The sequence below is a fragment of the Abramis brama genome (assembly GCF_963993115.1).
Source record: "Abramis brama genome assembly, chromosome: 10".
Taxonomy (NCBI): Eukaryota; Metazoa; Chordata; class Actinopteri; order Cypriniformes; family Leuciscidae; genus Abramis; species Abramis brama.
In genome coordinates, this window is record NC_139972.1 from 1,374,621 (window position 1) to 1,397,576 (window position 22,956).

At 37.7% G+C, this 22,956-nt stretch overlaps 1 protein-coding gene across 1 annotated transcript in view; it reads right to left on the reverse strand.

The window, feature by feature from the left end:
• Positions 1-22,956, reverse strand: part of LOC311091345 (NACHT, LRR and PYD domains-containing protein 3-like) — a 256,345-nt gene that overhangs the window by 197,238 nt on the left and 36,151 nt on the right. The window lies entirely within an intron of this gene.

Genomic DNA, 22,956 nt, shown 5'->3' on the forward strand with positions numbered 1-22,956 from the left:
CATGCGACCAGGGTGGGAGATTAGCACTCGCCAGCCAATGGCGGGAACTTTTTCAAAGTGGCGGGTGACTTTACCTTGTATACCAGCCACAGCGGCGGGTGCGAACGACTAGCGATCGTCGCTTCAGTCGATAAAAACCTGAATCCATGGCGATTGGAGCGTCTTTTAGGGGCTGTTCACACCTGGCCACTTCATAAGTTTTCTGTGACGGATGGCTGACCAGGTGTAAATGCCCTCCAAACGCATTCGAGACGGATTTGAATCCGATCGCTCAAACCAGGCCGCATTTAATCCGGGCCGCATTCCAGACCAAACTGGACAAGTGTAACTGCATCTGGTTGTTGAAACCACATGTAAATTTTACTCCTCCCAAAAATGCTACAAAATAACCGTGTGAGAGCGTGTTATAGGCTATTTGTAATGTTATAGCTGGATATGATGCCGCTACTGCAGCACGCATCACTGCAGATGAGCATCTCTTCATCAAGCCAACGTGCAAACTATCACAAATCAAAGTGAAAGGAAGTCGCAGACGCTTAACACACAATCATCATCATTAAAAATAAAGAAACGAAATGATCTTACCAGGGCTGTTGCCGCTCTCTCTTATTGCGGTCTTTGATTTAGAAATTTTAGCTGATGATCAATAAAATGCAGCTCATCTGTTGCTTTCAGTGACGTGCACTCCATTAAATCTGCATATAGAGCAGGAATTGAAGATCGGATTTATATCCGTTCTGCAAAAACACGTTTATGTGAGCAGGTGTAGATGGAATCTTATAGGCGGATTCCCCTGGAGTTTCCCCAGGGATTGCCTGCGCTTAGTTCGGCAGGCTTCGATCGCGCAAACCACTTCAGGAGGAGGTCTGGACAGATGAAACTGGACAAGTGTAAATGAAAACAGATTCCCTGCGCTCAGTTTGGCAGGCTTCGCAACGATTGTTTCGCGCAGTTACGCCGCTCTGCCATTGGTTCGTGCAGTTCCCACTGACCAGCCAATAGCGTGCGAGTAAGCCTCAGCACTGTATGGCTGTGCAGCAGCACTGCGTTATTTTATAAAGGCTTCAGTATTTCGGAGAAAGGAGTCCTGGACACCTAAAGAACTGAAACATTTGTTAAGGGAAAGAGGACTGTTTTCAGTAGTGGAGACAAAAGTGCATATGCTGAAATTAGGAAGGTTGTGCGAGCTGAAATAGTAAAGGCTAAGCTTCAGTATAAAAGGAAAATTGAGTCCAAATTCAGTGAGTCTGATCTCAGATCTGTGTGGAATGGCATGAAACTAATGACAGGTCTACACAAAGGCACTAGCACTGTGTCCTTAAAGGGTTTTGATTCTGATGAGCAGCAAGCAAATGAATTAATTAATTTTCTAACAGTGATTTTAGTGCTAAAATCAGTCACACGAGTGAGAATTTGGTCAGTGATTGTTCTATTCTTGATTTTGATATTGATGTATCTAAGGTCAAATCATTATTTAAACAAACTAAGGTTAGGAAAAGTCCTGGCCCTGACAACATCAGTGGTCGAGTCCTTAAAGGTCCCACATGGAGACACTTAAACTTATATTTGTACCGTTTATATGTGTCTAATAAACACTAATTTAATAGTGTTACCAAAAAAAGAGTTGTGTTGATTTTCCCACACTTTTCCGAGAGCCTTTTTCCTCGCCTCCCACAAACGCTTGGATTCGCTGCTGGACAGAATGTTCACATGTTCATGTTTGAAAGTCACAGAAACAACTGTGTTACCTGACACACGCACACCTACTCTTATCCCGGCTCTCTGTGCCGCTGTTCCTGGAAAAGGCAGTGGTGTCAGCAGCATGAAGGTCCTGTGATGCTGGTAGACCATATAGTACGACCTTATTTGTAGTTTTATAAAATGATGCATTTCTCATGGCCGGTTTTCAGGGACGACTTAACTCCACACATGACTCCCGCTGCTTCTCGGATTCGAAAAAGGGGGCGGGGCTAGGTCGAGTTTTGGAAACACTCTACGATCATTCCTGTGACTAAGTATAATAACCATGAGGTCTTTCGACCTGTCGCTCTCTCTTCATTGGTGATGAAGGCTTTGGAGAAGTTGGTTAAGCAAGATTTCCTGAAGCAGGAGGAACAGTTAGACCCTCTCCAGTTTGCTTACAGGGCTAGCAGAGGTGTTGAGGATGCAATACTTACAGTGTTAAATTCCCTTTATAAACATCTGGAATCCTCAAAAACTCATGCGAGGCTCCTTTTTATCGACTTCTCTTCAGCATTCAATACTATTCAGCCCTACTTGCTGGCTGAGAAACTTCAGTCTCTTTTTAACCCTCAGGGGTCTGGGGTGTTTTGGGGGTCCTTGAGATGTTCTGACATGCCCTGACATTTGTGCTTTTTTCAGTTGCTTATAAACATATTAATGGCAAATGTTTAAATTCACTCTATATAGCACAAACAGGACTACCATAATATGTGAGCCACATGTATGTACATGTTTGTATTTTTGAGAGAATAATGTTTATGCGTGGTTATTGAAAAAACTAAAAACTAAAGTTTCTGAAATAAGGCCATAAAACACATTCTAAATATGTGTCAATAAGACTTTTGACTAATGGATGTTGTCGCCTAGAGTTTTGTGAAAATCATGTGAAAATCATCCTGCCTAATCATTCACGTAAAACGATACATTGATTTAAGTTTTGTGAAACACTTTTAGTTTGGAAAGCCAATATGCGGATGGGGCGTAAACGATCCAACAGCATCATGCATATTTAGTAGTTCACACCTGATGAGACAATGTCCCTGCATACTTAATGAGCCATTCATTCAGGTGTGTCACCTATAGCTAACTTAAAAATACAAGCTTCACAAAAATGGTCATTCTAGAAGAAAATTTCAGATGGCATTTTCAGATGGCATATATATATATACACACACTACCAAATTGGTTCACAGTTGGAAGCATTGCAATTTTTTTTTACCAAATTTTCCACAAATTGTGCTTGCAAATTGTATAATATCCAATGTAAACATGTCTAGTAATTGTGCAGTTAATTTTCATACTGTATTTTCAGTTTTGGAATATTTATCCTCTCCCCAAATTTGTCACCAATAAAACACAATACAAATTATTTAAAGAAAAAAAAATATATTTACCTTTTAATAATTTGTTTACATCTACCTTGTAAATATATATTTTTTTATTAAAAAGGTTACAATTACAACAACAATTCAAGTGTAATCTTTCTTTGTAAAAACTAAAGTATACAAAACGTATTATTTGATGACTTTATTTTTGACAAAACATACTATATTTAACATATGAGCAAAATTGGCAAACAAAAGTTTATTTGATGTGGCAGTATTTTCTACAGTAAAAACTGTACCCAAATCTAGTCAACAAAATGTTGTCTTTCATATTTCGCCTGACTGTAAAGTTGTTTTTATGAAATATTAGGGCATATAAATGTTAACCCTCTGGGGTCTAAGGTGTTTTTGGGGTCCTTGAGATGTTCTGACATGCCCTGACATTTTTGCTTTTTTCAGTTGCTTATAAACATATTAATGGCAAAGGTGTAAATTCACTCTATATAGCACAAACAGGGCTACCATCATATGTGAGCACCATGCATGTACATGTTTGTATTTTTGAGAGAATAATGTTTATGCGTGGTTATTGAAAAAACTAAAAACTAAAGTTTCTGAAATAAGGCCATAAAACACATTCTAAATATGTGTCAATAAGACTTTTGACTAATGGATGTCATCGCCTAGTGTTTTTTCTTCAAAATGATGTGAAAATTATCCTGCCTAATCATTCACATAACACAATGCATTGATTTAAATTTTGCAAAACACTTTCTGTCTGGAAAGGCAATATGCGGAGTGGGCGTCAACGATCATGCATATTTAGTGGTTCGCACCTGGAGACAATGGGGCCCACATACTTAATGAGCCATTCATTCAGGTGTGTCACAAGAAAGAATGCAAGAGCAACAGTTGGAAGCATCTCGTGTTTTTTTTATTTTTCCACAAATTGTGCTTGCAAATTGGCCTATAATATCAAAAGGAAAACATGTCTAGTAATTGTGCAGTTAATTCTCATACTGTATTTTCAGTTTTGGAATATTTATCCTCTCCCCAAATTTGTCACTAATAAAACACAATAAAAAATAATTTTAAAGAAAAGGCTTATATTTACCTTTTATTAGTTTGTTTACATCTACCTTGTATTTTTTTTTTTTTATTAAAAAGGTTACAATTACAACAACAATTCAAGTGTAATCTTTCTTTGTAAAAACTAAAGTATACATTTTATCATACATATTTCAAAGTTAAGGATTCATTACTTGAATATAGCCTAGGCTACATTGGAATAAACACTATAACATATTATTTGATTATTTTTGACAAAACATACTATATTTAACATATGAGCAAAAATTGGCAAACAAAAGCTTATTTGAGGTGGCAGATATTTTACAGTAAAAATGTATAATCTATCCAAAACTAATCAATGAAATGTTGTCTTTCATATGTCTGTAACATAGTAACTTTCGTTTTATTATAAGAAATATAAATGTTAATTTGCAGTTTAATACGTTGCTTATACAAATACATTTTATTTCAACATATTTCACTCGATTTTTACTCAGTAGCCTATAGCAATACAGTTTGCTAAAAGCGAAACATTCACAGACAGAAACGATTCAAATTTAAACCGTCTTTTGCCAGTTGTGGTAAACAGCGGCATCTCTGTCGTTCATTCATTCATGCACAGATACGCGCCGCACTTGAGAATGAAAAAAATAACGTACTACATTATTCCATAGCCTCGGATCTGTTGCTCCTCGTACTTCTGAGGTAAATTTTCCATTATAGTATTATTCCTCACAGCGCTGCGAGACTGTGTAAACAAGTACAATGATCTGATGTGTTTTCTCGAGCTGATGTGGGCGTTCACAGTTTGTGTGGATTGCCTCAGACATTTGCGTTTGAATAGCGCACGCTCTCCGTGGGCGGGGTCACATTACATCTGAATGAGCTCTAATTAGCTCGACTGGAATCGCTCTCTTTTAATGCAGATTTCACAAAATGAGAATATTTGTTTTTTATATAAATTACTTCATTTAAAAGAAGATAATTCAAGCTTCATGCCTGTGTGTCTGTATGTCTGTTTGACTGAGTATTCGCTGAGTTATGGTTCATTTTCGGACGCGTTTCAGAATGGACTACACTGACAGAGAGAAGGCAGAACTCGCATCATGTTTATTTTTCTTTATTTGGCGAAAAGCACAACACTTTGTTTTTATTGTGAGTATACACAAAAATAATACACACTTAACAGGATCGATTGATGTATAACACAAGCATATAAGATAAAAAGTAATATTTTATTTTATTTATTTGTTTTCACTGATAAGGAAAAAAACTAGCCTATCGCGCCGGCGCGATAGCCGACCTCAGGGGGTTAATTTGCAGTTTAATACATTGCTTATACAAATAGCCTACATTTTATTTTAACCTGTTAACTGTCACCCCTTTTTTTGAGTTGACATGAAAATGCACATTTCGAACTTAAATGGTTGTAATTAAAGAATGCTTTGGAGTATATACATACAATTGGTCTTGTTTTAGAAGACATTTGGCAGATTTTTGTATAAGTGAAATAAATTAAGAAAATGAAATAGAAAAAAAGTTATAGAAGTTTGAGTTTATGGTAATGTCCAAAATAAAAAAAATAATTATTCATATTTTATATGAAATATATATTTTTAAACCTGGGTGACTCTAAAACTGCAAGAAAATCAAAGTAAAAAATATGAACAAGTTGTGTTTCAAAATTTAGGTTAATATCTCAAAAAATGAGCTTTCAGTAAGATTTTGTTTGGGCGCAGTACCAAACTTTTTCACTAGGTGACAACCAGACTCCATTACTGCCCATATAAGGGCGCCTCCATTTCCATATGTGGTTTGAGTGATCTAAACCATAATTTCCACAATTTTCATGCAATTTATGAAGTAGACATTCTATTCAGAAGTAATATGGGAAGTTTGACAGATTTTGATAATAATTCAACCTCTAAGAAACGCATAAAAAGAACATGTACATGTGCGCTAGAGCTCGCTGCCACATCACAAATGGTGAATCTATAATTTTTTGCTTCATATTTGAAACATTTTCAGACCATTTTTTCTAAAATAATTGAATGGATGCTATCTTTTGAACTCTTGGCATGAAAACAAACAGGTTTCTACCATTCTTTCATGATTTTTAATGTTCATTGCTATTTCAAAATAAAGGTCTGAACACGCCTTAGGAATATGCAAATATTCTTGTTGCAAATTGATAAATTACGGCTCCTCTGTAATTTATTTTGAAAATCAGTCACCAAATATGAAAACTAGAGATTGTAAGCTTTCAAATGATATATAGTTTGTCAAGATTAGTTTAGGTTTAGTATGGGATATTATTGTTTTAAATATGTAATGGATTTGGGCCCACCGGTGGGCCCGTGACACTTAACAGGTTAAAGGTCCCGTATTATGCCCCTTTTCACAAGATGTAAAATAAGTCTCTGATGTCCCCAGAGTGTGTATGTGAAGTTTCAGCTCAAAATACCCAACAGATAATTTTTTACAGCATGTTTAAATTGTAATTTTTTTGGGGCACAGAAAAACGCGCTGTTTTAGTGTGTGCCCTTTAAATGCAAATGAGGTGCTGCTGGACGACGCAGGGGGCGGAGCTTCATGAGCTCGCGCTCAGTCTGTCAGGACAATTTCAGCTCACGGAATGATGATAATATCAGAAACTCTCAGTAACTGCGTTCATTTCGAGTCGGACACTAATGCCTACAGAGTCAGAGTGCTGTATAGAGATGAAACAGGTATAGTTTAGTAGTTTAATTACGGTTATTATAACGTATTTGTCATCTGCTTGTAGGCTATGTATCCATTATTTATTAATAGCCTACAAGTCTGCTGTCTGAATGATGATCAAACATATACTGATGAGTTTAATAAAGTTTATTGTACATCACACAAAAGATGAAGCGTCAGTTTTACTTCAAAAATCACCGTAAGAGCTGAGTAAACAGTAAGTTATAAGAAGTGCGCAAGTAGCCAGTAGAGTTGAGGGAGCATTTCTGTGGGCGGAGGTTAGTCAAAAAACGGTTCTAGTGACATCACTAAAGAAGGAAGTAGAGGGGTGTAGTCCAAACGAGCCGTTCACTGTAGTCAACTTCTGTTAAATAAAATATCTTGCTTGGCATTGAACTTTGAGCTTTATAATTTTACAGATATTATTTATACTCTAACAGCAACATTACACACTAACTAAAGTTTGAAACATGGGATCACGAAGAACGAGACCTTTAACATATTTCAGTCGATTTTTACTCATCTCAGTATAGCAATACAGTTTGCTAAAACATCATCATTCATTCACACACGCGATTTAAATTTAAACTGTCTTTTTGCGAGCTGTGGTAAACAGCGCGCATCTCTGTGGCTGCCGTTCATTCACAGAAACGCGATTCACTTGAGAAGGAAAAAAAAACGTACTACATTATTCCTCAGCTCAGTCGGATCCTTGCTCCTCGAAATACCCGCACTTCTGTGGGACATTTTCCATTATTATTATTCCTCACAGGCAGCGCTGCGAGACGGTGTAAACAAGTAATGATCTGAATAAACTTGTGTTTTCTCGAGCTGATATGGGGGCGTTCACAGGTTTGCGTGGATTGCCTCAGCCATGAATAGCGCGCGCTCTCCGTGGGCGTGTCACATTACATTTGAATGAGCTCTAATGAGCTCGACTGGAATCGCTCTCTTTTAATACAGATTTCACAAGATGAGAATATTTGTTTTTTATATAAATTCATTTAAAAGAAGAGAATTCAAGCTTCATGCCTGTGTGTCTGTATGTCTGTTTGACTGAGTATTCGCTGAGTTATTGTTCATTTTCGGACGCGTTTCAGAATGGACTACACTGACAGAGAGAAGGCAGAACTCGCATCACGTTTATTTTTCTTTATTTGGCAAAAAGCACAACACTTTGTTTTTATTGTGAGTATACACAAAAATAATACACATTTAACAGAATCGATTGATGTATGAAACTTGTTTGTACTATCAAAGTCAACAGAGCAAAATGAATTTCTTTTTTAACTGATAAGAAAAAAAGCGAGCTGGTATCGCCGGCGATACCGCCGACCCCAGGGGGTTAACTTGAACCCTAACTTCATTGGCTGGACAAGATTGGACAAGACAAAGGACATGATTATTGATTTCCGTAGATTACAGCACAATGTTTTACAAACTGTTATTCAGAACATGAATGTTGAGACAGTAGATGAATATAAATATTGAGGATCCATCATTGACAGCAAATGATCTTGTGAGAGTAACACAGTTGCTGCCTGGAAAAGGCCCAACAGAGACTTTTCTTCTTGAGGAAGATTAACTCATTCAGCGTGTGCAGGACTCTGATGACTTTGTGTTATCAGTGTTTTACTGAATCCGTCTAGACATTTTTTTAAATGATCAACAAGCATAAGCTAACAAAGCTGGTAAACGTAGCGTCTAAGGTGGTTGGGGTAAAGCTACCACAGCGGCAACATATTATGATAAGCGGGTCCGGGGTAAGGCTGACCACATTTTAGATTGCCCTGATCACCCACTTTTTGGGGAGTCTGATCTGCTCCCCTCAGGTCGCCGTTTTAGGCTAACTATGTTACAAACTAGACGTGCCAGGGATTCTTTTATTCCTGAGGCTATTAGGAACCTGAATTCACTACAGTGACATCTTATGACATTTTTTATATATATAATAGATGCTTATTTATTTATTAATTTATTTCTGTCATTGTTCATTATGACATATTGACCTGTGTACTGTCCAATTGGCTTCTGTCATTGGTTTTGGGGGAAGGAGTGTCTCCACTGATGTGTTGATGTGTGTCCTGTGTTGTGTGTACAATGTTGTTGGTATCTGGTGGTGCTTTTCTGTGTGTGTGTTAAGAATAAATAAAGTGGAACTTGAACTTGAAACTGACCAAACAAAATAAAATATGTATTAATGATAAAATAAATAAAAATGTATTGAAGCAAATCAAAATATGCTAGTGCACTTTCTTTTATAAATTTGAATTTCGGAAAAAGTGGCTGGTAAAATTGGGCATCCACCAGCCTCTGTGGTATGAATGTACCCACCCTGAATATAACAAATTATTATTATTATTATTATTATTATTATTAACATTATTATTATTATTATTATCAAAAAGCCTACATTTCTCATTCGGCACGAATCCAAATGTTTAATTATTTGGATCAATCATTTAGATAATTTAGATCACTTAGTTTCAATCATTTAGATCAAACATGAGGATTTAACTAAATCAATATCAGGAATCAATTAATTCAATATATCAGTCAGTTTAACTGTTATTCTAAGAGATTATGTCTCTATGTGAGGGAGAACGATTATATAAAACCGATTAAATGGAATACATCAGTTTTATTTTCCCTAAATATAAATTTATTAACATTTAAATTAAATTACAATGAATATAAAAAATATAAATGTTTACATACATACATTATAAATGCATATATTTGAAAATAAATTTTCTCACACGAAAATCACAAAAAAACGGTTAAGATCACAGATCAGGTCAGATAGGTGGAGGGTTGGTGAAGTGTGTCACACTATTTTTTGTTAAAACATTAATTTTAATGTTTAAGTAAGAAATGTTATAATGTTTTAACAGTGATGCTTGTTCTCAGTGTTACTTACACAGCGGCTCTAGTTGTTGTTACCACATGCATCAGCTTCTGAAGAACTTCATCTGCAGTGTTCTGTGGGACACTAATGGAAAATAAAAAATAAATAAGTTAATTAATAATGCTAACAAAAGTTATAATTATTGATATATGAATATCAATAATAATTCATATCAAGTAAACAATACATTATACCTTCCTAAATACTCTCAAATATATATATTTTAATTAAACACTGCTTTATAAAGGACATGTGAAAGTTGTTTTAGTATCTATAACTGTAGAAGCTTGTATTCAGCAACACAGATTTGTTTTTTCTTTATTTTGTTGATGTCGCTGTGTCAGGTCTATTAGCCTGCATTTACACTACAACACTATTTTGACATATCAGATTTTTTTGTCCTGTGAAATGCGTATATTTTCACGAATCAAGAAGTATTTTTTGTTAAACAAGTTGTTTTTGAAATGAGAAGTAAGCTAATTGTGATAATGGCACATTATCTGCCACCGTTGGGGAAGCGCACACACACACAAACACACACACACACACACACACACACACACACACACCTCATTCATCCACGTCTCGTTCCTCCCTCACACTGCCGCTATCATAGGAGCGGGTGCACACGAGATGCTGACAGCACATGGACATTCACCCATTTCTCCACTCTCCCTTCCATATCCATTTCCCGGTCATTTCATACACTTACACTGCACTGTCTCGTCGTTTCGTCCCTGTGTTGTGTGTCTGTGTGCACGTAGTCAGTCTTCCAGCATAAATTTTAAATATAAAAAAAAAACCTATATAGAACACTATTATTCACATGATTACTACTGAAAGATCTGCTATTAACTGCACATCAACTATATAAAATTCACTGGAGGAAAAAGTTCGCGTGGCCGTCATCAGATTTGGAAGTTGCTCAAAAGGCTCTTTCGCGGTTGTGGCTTCAGTCGACTTCAGTGAGGCGCGGTGGATTATGGGATGAGTAGTTCCTTCGCTCGGAAATGAAAATATGTACACAGTCTTGTACCTTTGACTTTTTTTGGTTATCCTCAGACATGCTCTAAACTCTTTAGATACGGATTTTTCCAAAACGTCAATGGGAGAAATGAATGGGAAATTTACTTCCGGCACCTAAGCGCTCTCGGGCTGTGGGCGGGACTGTGATGCTCTATTGTACCGAACTTTGGTTGTAGTTCCACCAGAGCTCTACTGGGGGCGATCGCCCATGAGTGCAAAATGAATGGGAGTCTATGGAGCTAAACGGCTAAATTTGTCTCTTTCACCCGATTGCCGTTGAGAAATCTCAGATTTGATTGTAGGTTTTGCAAGTTCAACATGGGTTGTAGGTCGAAAGTTGAATGAACGAGTACTTATGTCCTTTAGATTTCTTACAGGTTGAGTTGTTGTTGCCCATAACACTTTTTTTTTTATTATTATTTCCAAAATTATACATTGTATAATACAGTCTACACATATTTTACATATAAGGTTCTAAATTAATCCAGAGCATCACCAAATATGAGGAATATTGCAGGTAACATTTATATCAAAGATGCTAAACAGTCAATTCACACATTAAGGAAAAAAAAGAAAAAAGAAAAAAAAAAGACAAATCGGAGAGGAGGTATATAAGTATAATTAGAATAAAGAAGAGGAATTAATTTTTTTATAGATGACCATAGTTCTGGTTGCTTTGTGGTTTGAGAGTCCTTGCAGTGTTTCCAAGTAAATCTTCATATCAGCCTTAAAATGGAAAATGTTAGGAATCCTTTCAAGACCATTTACATTTGTGGATATAAAACTTACCAAGTAATATAATAAGATTTAACCTAAAAATGTGATTTCTGTCATAATAAAAAAAAAAACATCCATTTTCTCTATGTGAATTTTGATTCCACTTAACCCTTGTGCATTGTTTAAATTTACTACCTTTCGTTATGTTAGTGGCTGAAAACAGCCACTACTTTAAACTGCTGTAAAAATGTATCAGATAAATATTTTTTTCAATTTTTTTTGCATAAATCTATTAATCAACCTCAGTCCTGCTCAAAAATACTAAATGTTTAAAAAAAATTCAGGATTTTAACTCTTTAATTGCCAAATTCGTAAATGATGTCACTGATTTGGGGGGAAAAAAACACAAAATGACTAATTTTCAATATAAAATGTGATTGTGGACTGGATTTTTTTTTACCTTTTATCACAGTCTTGGACATGTCAAAGATTAGAAACAACATTGGTTTTGATGCATTGTTAGTTTTTGTGCAACATGAGATTTTAACTTTTTCTCCCTCATTTACTGTTCGTGGCTGTTTTTGCCCCATTGACTTCCATTATAACCACATTTTTTGATTGCAAAGCCATGACACCATATAATCATGCATTTTTGATTGTTGGTGGTTTTCCCTGTTGGGAAGAGGTAAAATTTGTAATTTTTACTGTTGATAACTAGGTGGAACCATTAACCCTTTAGATAGGCCTGTGCAAAAAAAAGCTTAGTTTCTGGCTTTTACATGGAGTTATATGGAGTTTATATGGAGTATAAAAGCATAATAAAGTGTGTGTGTGTGTGTGTGTGTGTGTGTGTGTGTGTGTGTGTGTGTGTGTGTGTGTGTGTGTGTGTGTGTGAACTCACCTTGATGCGTCTGAGAAAATCAAAATATGCACCTCAGCTCTCAGAACTACATGGAGTAAACAAAAACAAAGTAAGTGTATTTATGCATCTGCTGCCTTTTGATGGTGAGAAATGCAGACTAAACAAAAACAAAGCAAGTGGATTTAAACGCGTGCATGCAAGCCTGCTGCTCATTTGATGGTGAGAAGAGCAGCAAGCAACATGAGAAAGGGCTTGACTTGTAGTGAAGTTTTAGAGATGATTATGCAGCCTGACCCCTCCAGCGAGCTGCATGATGTATCGTCTTCCCCCTCTGACACCACAGACTCAGGAGAGTCAGATCCTGATTTGGATGTGGCACCCTCATCATCCTCTCTAGCTTCCACTGAAGGCAAGGAGGATTCGGAGGATCCTGGATCTGGGTGGATTGGGAGAAACGGCGAAGTGTGGTTTTCCACTAACGCGGAGACAACTCCCTTTCTTCAGCCTGCCAGAGGCGTGACTCCAGGGCCGACGCGCTATGCCATCGCAAAGGTCCAGAACATGGATTCCGTGTTCAATCTGTTTTTTATGGAGGAGATGATTGACCTCATTGTCAGCATGACTTGCGTCAACACATACATGTTTGTACAGTCATACAAACATGTATGACTATGCTTTGTGATGGCATAGCGCGTCGGCCCTGGAGTCACGCCTCTGGCAGGCTGAAGAAAGGGAGTTGTCTCCGCGTTAGTGGAAAACCACACTTCGCCGTTTCTCCCAATCTACCCAGATCCAGGATCCTCCGAATCCTCCTCGCCTTCAGTGGAAGCTAGAGAGGATGATGAGGGTGCCACATCCAAATCAGGATCTGACTCTCCTGAGTCTGTGGTGTCAGAGGGGGAAGACGATACATCATGCAGCTCGCTGGAGGGGTCAGGCTGCATAATCATCTCTAAAACTTCACTACAAGTCAAGCCCTTTCTCATGTTGCTTGCTGCTCTTCTCACCATCAAATGACCAGCAGGCTTGCATGCACGCGTTTAAATCCACTTGCTTTGTTTTTGTTTAGTCTGCATTTCTCACCATCAAAAGGCAGCAGATGCATAAATACACTTACTTTGTTTTTGTTTACTCCATGTAGTTCTGAGAGCTGAGGTGCATATTTTGATTTTCTCAGACGCATCAAGGTGAGTTCACACACACACACACACACACACACACACACACACACACACACACACACACACACACACACACACACACAAACACACACTTTATTATGCTATTATACTCCATATAAACTCCATATAACTCCATGTAAAAGCCAGAAACTAAGCTTTTTTTTTGCACAGGCCTATCTAAAGGGTTAATGGTGCCACCTGGTTATCAACAGTAAAAATTACAAATTTTACCTCTTCCCAACAGGGAAAACCACCAACAATCAAAAATGCATAATTATATGGTGTCATGACTTTGCAATCAAAAAATGTGGTTATAATGGAAGTCAATGGGGCAAAAACAGCCACGAACAGTAAATGAGGGAGAAAAAGTTAAAATCTGATGCTGCACAAAAACTAACAATGCATCAAAACCAATGTTGTTTCTAATCTTTGACATGTCCAAGACTGTGATAAAAGGTAAAAAAAAATCCAGTCCTCAATCACATTTTATATTGAAAATGAGTCATTTTGTGTGTGTTTTTTCCCAAATCAGTGACATCATTTACGAATTTGGCAATTAAAGAGTTAAAATCCTGATTTTTTTTTAAACATTTAGTATTTTTGAGCAGGACTGAGGTTGATTAATAGATTTATGCAAAAAAAATTGAAAAAAATATTTATCTGATATATTTTTACAGCAGTTTAAAGTAGTGGCTGTTTTCAGCCACAAACATAACGAAAGGGTAGTAAATTTGCCCACAGTGTACTGTTGAGTTTTTGAAAAATTTCAAAGCATTTTCCCAAAATATGTGTCAAAATAAGATTTGTCACCAAAAATCATTCCATTTGCTGAAACACAGAGAAAGTTATGGCCAAATTTATACTAAAAAATACCCCATAGTGGATGAAAACATCCCCAACAGCACATAAGGGTTAACATATTAAATAAATATTCCACATCAATCCAAAAAAAATTCACATACATACATTCAAAGAAAAGATGCAAAATAGTTTCAGTATCCTTTTTACAAAATACACAAGATTCAGAAAGGTGATTCTTATACCTTTTTAGGAACTGGTTTGTTGGATAAATGTAACGTATAATTTTAAAGTATATTTCATAAACTTTATTATTGATTCAATGTTTGTTATTATAAGTCCAAATCAATCTCCAATTCAAATTTTCATAATGTTCATTCCAAATGTATTTATTTCGAGGTGTTGCAGGGCAATGAATCAGGCATCTGAAAAATGTATTATTACATTTACTGTCTTTAATATCAACATCATTTAACAATACCTGTTTTTTAAACAGTGATTGCTTATGGGGTTCATTACTGTCTCCCAAAAGTCTCAAAAAGCCTGATGGTATTGCATCTAAACCAATGCTATATTCTCGTGGAGATATTGCAATCCCAAATGTCTTTAAAAATTCAGTATATGTAAATAAGTAGCCCTCGTTATTTATCAGGTGTGATACCAATAGAATATCATTTTTAACCCAGTTGTCGTAGAAGATTGATTTATTCTTATATTTAACCATTTTATTATTCCAAATTAACTGTTTGTGGGGGGGAAAGTTATGTTTGTATATAAGAAGCCAACATAAAAGAGCTTGTCTATGAAAATTGAATATCTGAATAGGGAGCTTGGTAACCTCATAGTCACATTTTAAAAGGAACTCTATACCACCAACTTTTTCAAAAATAAGATTAGGAATTATGTACCATAGTTTATCTGTATGCTTAATATAATGTTTAATCCAGTTCAACTTGAAAATTGTATTAGAAGTAAATCAAGCACATTCAAACCTCCTTGATTATAAGAATTACATAAAATATTCATATTTAAATAGTGTGACTTGTTTTTCCATATCAATTTTTTTAGTAAAAGATTTTGGTATATCTAACACTTTTGCATGATAGACTAAACGAGACAGCCTTCAGTTTTAGATAAAAGAACTCTACCTTTGAGCAATAAATCCCTCATGAGCCACATATCAAATTTCTTTTTCATTTTTACCATAAGGGGTTGGAAATTGGATTGCACTCTGACTGATTGATTTTTACAAATATTGATACCAAGATACGTAACTTCCTCCCTAATTGGAATACCTTCAAATTCGGTTAAAGGAATATCATTGTCTTTAAGTGGAAAAAGAGTAAATTTTTTAACATTTAAAGATAAACCTGAAACTTTAGAAAATATATTGAGATAATCTATAACTTTTTTAACCTGATATGTCTTTAAAAAAATAGCTGTATCGTCAGCAAGCTGACAGCATTTCATTTCTTTTTGCATAATTTTGATGCCTTGAAAAGAGTCACTATGTATATATAGAGCCATTGTTTGCATGACCAACAGAAATAGGAAAGGAGCCGCTGGATCTCCTTGTTTTATGCCCCGGGAGATGCTAAATCTACGAGTAGTTCCCCATGGAAGTTTAACTGAACTATTGCAGTCACTATATACAGTTTGTATTGCCCTTTTAAAGTATTGACCAAAACCAAAACAATCTAATACATCAAATAAAAAAACCATGTGTCACAGTATCAAATGCTTTGTATATATCTAGAAATAGAATACAACTATTATCACACTCAAAAAAATGATTTTAGCTCTTTGTTCAATTTCATTAATTAAAATGAGCATATACAACACAACCCTTCATAGAAATGATTCCAGCTTAATTTCATTAAATGTAATCAATGTAATTTTTTAAAAATTTGGTTTACCAATTTTTTTTTAATTGAGTCAACATGAATATTTTGCGTTCGTCTTAACCAGATGTCACTCAAAAAAAGAATTTTGGCCTCTTGTTAAAATAATTAATTACAATAAGCAAAAGTAACACGATTGTTTAATATTGTCACAACTTTATTTAATTGTGTTCAATCAACCTAATTCATTTGTGTGAAAACTACATGAATCATTGTTGTTGACATCTAACTGGGCAGTGGATCTGTAGTTCCCAGCATGCTTTGCAAGGGACTGCATTAAGAGGGTCAATTTAGGGAAAAAGTGTTATTTTATGTGTTTTTCAGTAAATGGAAAGATGTTGTTAGTTAATGTTAGTGTTTAATGTTCAGTTATGTTATAAACTTAGAGGACTTTCTGTACTGTTTTTGAATTTTGTGGTTACCATTTTGCAGAAGAGTGGCGACTGTGTTTAGGCTGTGGGCTCAGTATTATGCTTTATGTGAATTAAACCTTGTGTTCAGGCTGTGGGCACTCAGTATACACCTTGCTCACAGACCTGCACAAGTAATAATTCAATTGAATACTAGTAGTGTCTATCATTAGAAGTGACCATAGAGTCAAATTAACTAAAGTTATAATGTTGGTTATTTAAGGCAGGACAAAAACTAAATGTAGTTAACCTGACAAAACTTTATCTAGCAGGAATGACTAAATTAATTTAAATTCATACAACAAGATTACAACAAATTATTTCAAACTATTTTGATTTTGTTGGAAAAATGTAATTCAATTTCGTGGAAAACCTTTCCTTAATTTAATTAAGTTCGTTCAACAGATTATTTTTTTGAGTGCAGTTATGTAATCCTTATAATCAATTAAATCTAAGATTAATCGAATATTATTACTAATATGCCGCCCTTGCATAAAACCAGACTGACTATCATCTATAATTGTATCTAAGCACAACTTTATTCTTTGCGCGAAAATATGAGCCAACAATTTTGCATTATTATTAATTAAGGTTATAGGCCTCCAATTGTCAAGAAGCAAATGATCTTTATTGGGTTTAGGTAACAAGGTGATTAAGCCTTGACACAAAGTTGGGGGAAGCCTACAAGTTTCTATAGCCTCCTTAAATCTAATACTAAGAATTCAGAAATGTAGTCTTGAAATGCTTTATAAAATTCACCTTCCCTGGGGATTTATTATCTTTGAACTTACTAATGTTCTTTTTTAGTTCTTCTAGGGATATGTCTTGATCACAGATGTCCTTCTGAGTTTCATCAATATCTTGATCCACACTTTTTATACAAGAGAGGAAATATGAGCTCTGACAACTGTTGTGTTCGGAGTATAGTTTTTTATTAAATTCTTCCACATAATTAGACATTTTGAGGGGTCTTCAGAGATCTGATCATTAATTTTAAGTTTATATATATATTTATGTTAACACTAACGTTTCTATTTTCTAAATTATTAAAATATTTTGTATTCCTTTCACCATGTTCTATCCATCTCCGCCTAGAACGAATAAAATCTCCCTGTGCCAAATTATGATAGATATTGTCCAATTCAGCTTGTAATTCAAATAAAATATTGATATCAGCTTGTGATTGCTCATTCTTTTCATAGATAGAAATTATTTCCTTAAATATTTTATCTTGTCTCGTTCTTTTTTCCTTAGATAATTATTTTGCCCTTTTGATGGCCATTTCACGGATCTGAAATTTTGTATATTCCCAATGTTTGCCATATATTTTGTCTTTTTTTGCTTTTATCAAATTTTCATTTATGATTTTTATGGCTTTTTCTTTGAAGATTATATCACTCAAAGGTGTATTATTTAATTTACAATAATTTGACTGATCCCTTATACATAGCACTAAAGTAATCCTATTATGATCAGAAAATACTGAGGGTTTTATTCTGGTTTCTTCCACACTGTCTAGTAACTCATTTGAAATGAGCCAAAAGATAATCCTGGATCTCTTAGATAACTCTTTGTTACTCCACGTGAACTGGAAACGCTGTGGATTTTTTAGTCTCCATATGTCACAACAGTTTAAATGCATACATAGATTATTAAATTCTCTATAAGTGCCTCTTAAGGACCTTTGAGGTAAACAGTCTATGATGGGGTCACTTATGCAGTTCCAGTCACCCCCCAAATTTAATTTAGCGTCGATGAAGGAATTCAATAAGGCATTTATTTGTTCATCAAATTCTGCAAAGAGGTGTGTGTTTCTATGACTATTATTATGATCATATATATTACCCAGAATGAAAATATTCTCCATAAATTCAATAACTAAAATAACCCATATTCCTGAATCATGATCAACATTTTTAAGGTTTTTCCCCTGAAAGGAGCCCTTTAATATGGCAACGCCAGCAGATTTGCTGTTTCCATAGGCCATCCAGATATTGTCTCCCCACTGATTTTTCCAGAAACTAAAATCTGAAGCTAAAGCATGTGTTTCTTGAAGAAAATAAAAATCTGCCTTGAAAGTTTTAAAAAATAAAAATACAGCTTTCCTCTTAATCTGTTCTCGTATACCCCTCACATTAAGTGAATAAAATGACAAAGACAACTTGAAAAGTAGAACAAGTTAACTCAAAAAGAAAAAGAATACTGATTAGAGTAAGCAAACTTGGGTTTATAAATCTGACCTTTTAAGTGTCAAACATTAGGTATAACAGCAACTCAAATGTATTTTAGAATACGACTGAACTTCTCAACGAAAGTCCATAAGTAGCTTCACTTTTGAACATGTCAGAGCTATAATCACACCCTTCTTTCTTCACCCTCAATGATGGCTTTGGCTCCGACGAAGAAGGCTTTCCTCCCTTGCTTCCGAGCCTCTTCAATCTGTGGCCACAGTTTTGTGCGTGTCTCTTTGTCTTTTGTAGTCAAGTCTTTGCCGAATTTTAACTTCTTTGTTCCCTTTCAAGGGAACTCGAGCTGCGTCGAGACGCGGTGGGAACGCCCTGCGTGATTGCGTCGTGAAGCACGTGTATAATCAGTCCAATGGAAAGACAAGACGTCATAGGCGGGTGACGTCATCGACCAGGAAACTATAAGGCAGCCCCGCTGACACAGATCGCGTTAGCTTCTGTGCCTTCAGCAAGCGCTCTCTGTATATCTGTCCCTGTCATATTTATTGTTGTCTGTCAAGTTGCAATATATATATATATTATGGCAAAAAAAGGAAAGCAAGCAAGCGTTGTGTTGTTCCCTGCCCACGTTATATCACGGGTGGGGACACACACTCCAGAGTAAAAGCTTTGTGTTGCTTGTTTGGGAGTGGAGCATGCCAACAGTCAGTTCTCGAGGGGGCTGACTGTGAGCATTGCGAGAAGCTGTCCGTGAGGACGCTCCTCTCCCGCCGGCTGTTCTTCGAGGAGGACGGTTCGGTGCGCGCCCCCCGAGGCGCGGGTCCCGCTGCTGCCGAGGCACGGCGTCGACGCGCATCTTGGGGATCGCAAATGGTTAAACTAACAAACACCTGTTGGATCCAGTGCTTTATCTCGGGGAGAAGCACGCTCTGCGGTTTCTCCTCCCCGGGAGTAGGCATTCATCCTGCGATTTCCAGTTCCGAGGAATTGGTATCGTTAGTGTTTTTGTTTAAAAAATAATAAAAAAAAAAAAAAAAAGGAAAAATAAAGCAGATGTTTGAGTTTTCAATAAATAAATAAAGTCAGCTCATAACTCTGTTGAATAAAGAGGAGCTTATAAAGGGAGGTTTTATCTAGTGCTGTTGCCAAGTTAAATTTTACTGGCCAAGCCGAACATATATGAGAGTGAAAATATAAGGAAAACTCTATATTTCAAGCCTCCTCGTCGGGGAGTGCCGTTTTTCCCTATCTCCACACTGAGGTGTCGAGATCGTGGAATAAACCGGTTTCTATTTGTGTTTAATCCCTAAACTTTTACTATTGTAATGCTATGGGTATTAAGTATCTTGGTATGACAGTGCCTCGGGTTAAAGAGACGCTTGCGAGCTATCTCTCTCCTGGGTCGGCGTCATCATAACCCCGACGTTACCCACCAGCCATCATAAAATAATAGATAAATATTATTAGGCAGCACTGGTGGGTAAAGTATATAAGGACATGGATGAATGTGAGGATGTCAGCACTGACGCTATTCGAGAATTGCGTTGCGCAACAGATAAACTATACCGGGGAGGGACGGTTTCGAGAAATCGTTTCTCCTCGGCGTCCTCTAAAAAAAAAAAAAAAAAAAGGGGGGGCGACTCTCCGAGGAGGGTCGCAGCGCTGCCAGTTCGGTTGTTTCCTGCTGGTGGCCACGGAGTGTTATATTTATAAATATATATATATATACACATATATATAGTTTTTCTGGTGTAAAGAAAATATAATAAAATATGTCTGTTCTTCTGGATGCCTCGCTTTCAAAATAACGAAGAAATAAAATCTTCAGGGGCGTTCCAGAGGTTTCTTCCTCACCGATATAATGTTCCTGAGACTGCTGTGCGGGAGCAGTCTCAGCCTACTAAAGCTCCTCGCAGCATAGAGTGCGGAAAAACAGAGATTCGCCATTCGGGTTCATCCACAATCGAAGGTGACTTGGGTGGCGGTCGCGGTCTAGCCAGTTAGAGATATGCAAGATCTGAGGACTGTTTTATTTCTAAAATAGCTTGGAAGAAGAAGCCCTGACGCCGAGGCTGCAGGCTTCTGAGGGTGGTCCCCTCCGGGGTAGGGACGGTTTTGAGAAATCGTTTCTCCTCGGCGCCCTCTGGGGTGCGACTCTCTGAGGAGGGTCGCAGCGCTGCCAGTTCGGTTTCCCTGCCGGTTCGCCGTTTCAGGGCACCGAGGTGTCAGCGTCCCCATACGATCCTCCGAGGAAGGTCGTAGAATGGTCAGTTCGGTTGTTCCCTGCCGGTTCGCCGTTTCAGGGCACCGAAATGTCTGTTCAACCAAATCCAGAGGCCAGTCTCGAGAGACTGGTTCCCCATAGTGGTGGACTCATGGCAGCTGCGTCCAACGTAATTACTTTTGTCCTTCTGTACATGAGACCTCTGCTGTTGTGGCTCAGGACCAAGGGGTTTTCTCCGAGGGGAAATCCGTTTCACATGATTAAGGTCACGCGGCGATGCCTTCGTGCTTTGTTTATGTGGAAGAAACCTTGGTTCCTCGCCCAGTGTTGGGGGGCTTCTTGTCGACGCGTTACGCTTTCGACAGACGCTTCCCTCATGGGGTGGCTCTCTGAGGAGTGTCGCAGCGCTGCCACATCGGTTGTTCCCTGCCGGTTCGCCGCTTCAGGGCACCGAGGTGTCAGCGTCCCCATACGATCCTCCGAGGAGGGTCGTAGAACCGTCAGTTCGGTTGTTCCCTGCCGGTTCGCCGTTTCAGGGCACCGAGATGTCTGTTCAACCAAATCCAGAGGCCAGTCTCGAGAGACTGGTTCCCCTAGTAGAATTTCTGGCAGCGTGGAAACTACTGCCACATATTTCTCAGTGGGTCCTTCACACAATAGAAAAGGGTTTCAGAATTCAGTTCGGTTCTAGTCCGCCCAGATATCTAGGGGTCCTCCCCACAGTGGTGGACCCTGAGCAGGCTCTGCTTATGGAGCAAGAAGTACTGACACTTCTGCAAAAGGAGCTATAGAAGGGGTCCTCCTCCCAGCAGACAGTCAGGGTTTTACAGCCGTTACTTCATTGTTCCGAAAGAGGATGAGGGGATGCGTCCTATTCTAGACCTGCGTCAAATAAACAGCAGGTTTCAGAATCTCAAGTTCAAAGTATGCTTAAGCTAATATGATTGTGTCACAGATTCAGTCCGAGGACTGGTTTGTCACAATAGACTTAAAGGACGCTTACTTATCTATCCATCCTCATCACAGGAGGTTCCTGAGGTTTGCTTTCCGGGGCAAAGCATACCAGTATCGGGTTCTTCCATTCGGCCTTTTTATCACCCCGCACCTTTACAATATGCGTGAATGCAGCTCTGGCTCCTCTGAGACTCCAGGGCATTCACGTATTATACTTTATCGATGATAGGTTGATCCTAGCTCAATCTGAGCAGATGGCAGTTCGGCATCGAGATGTCGTTCTGTCTCATTTAAAGATGTTGGGGTTGCGGCTTCGCGTAACTGGGGTAAAACTAGGCCAGTCACTCACTGTGGAACAGTTTCAGACTGTTGGGGCTCATGGCAGCTGCGTCCAACGTAATTACTTTTGGCCTTCTGTACATGAGACCTCTGCACTGGTGGCTCAGGACCAAGGGGTTTTCTCCGAGGGGAAATCCATTTCGCACGATCAAGGTCACGCGGCGATGCCTTCGTGCCTTGGTCATGTGGAAGAAACCTTGGTTCCTCACCCAAGGCCCAGTGCTGGGGGCTTCTTGTCGACGCGTAACGCTTTCAACGGATGCTTCCCTCACGGAATGGCGGGCGGTCATGAGTGGCCGCTCGGCGAAAGGTCTTTGGTAGGACCATTAACGTTCTGGCATATAAATCGGCTAGAAATGATGGCGGTATTTAGAGTTCTCAAATACTTCCTCCCAGACCTGAGAGGTCACCATGTGCTTGTCCTTCCGGACAACACACTGATGGTCTCGTATATCAGAGCAGATATCCTGTTGAGGCAGGGGCTGAGGCCTGGGGAATGGAGATTTCACCCCGAGGTGGTGGAGCTCCTTTGGGAGAACTTCGGTCAAGACTCAAGTCTATCTTTCGCATCGTTTATACAACACTTTGCC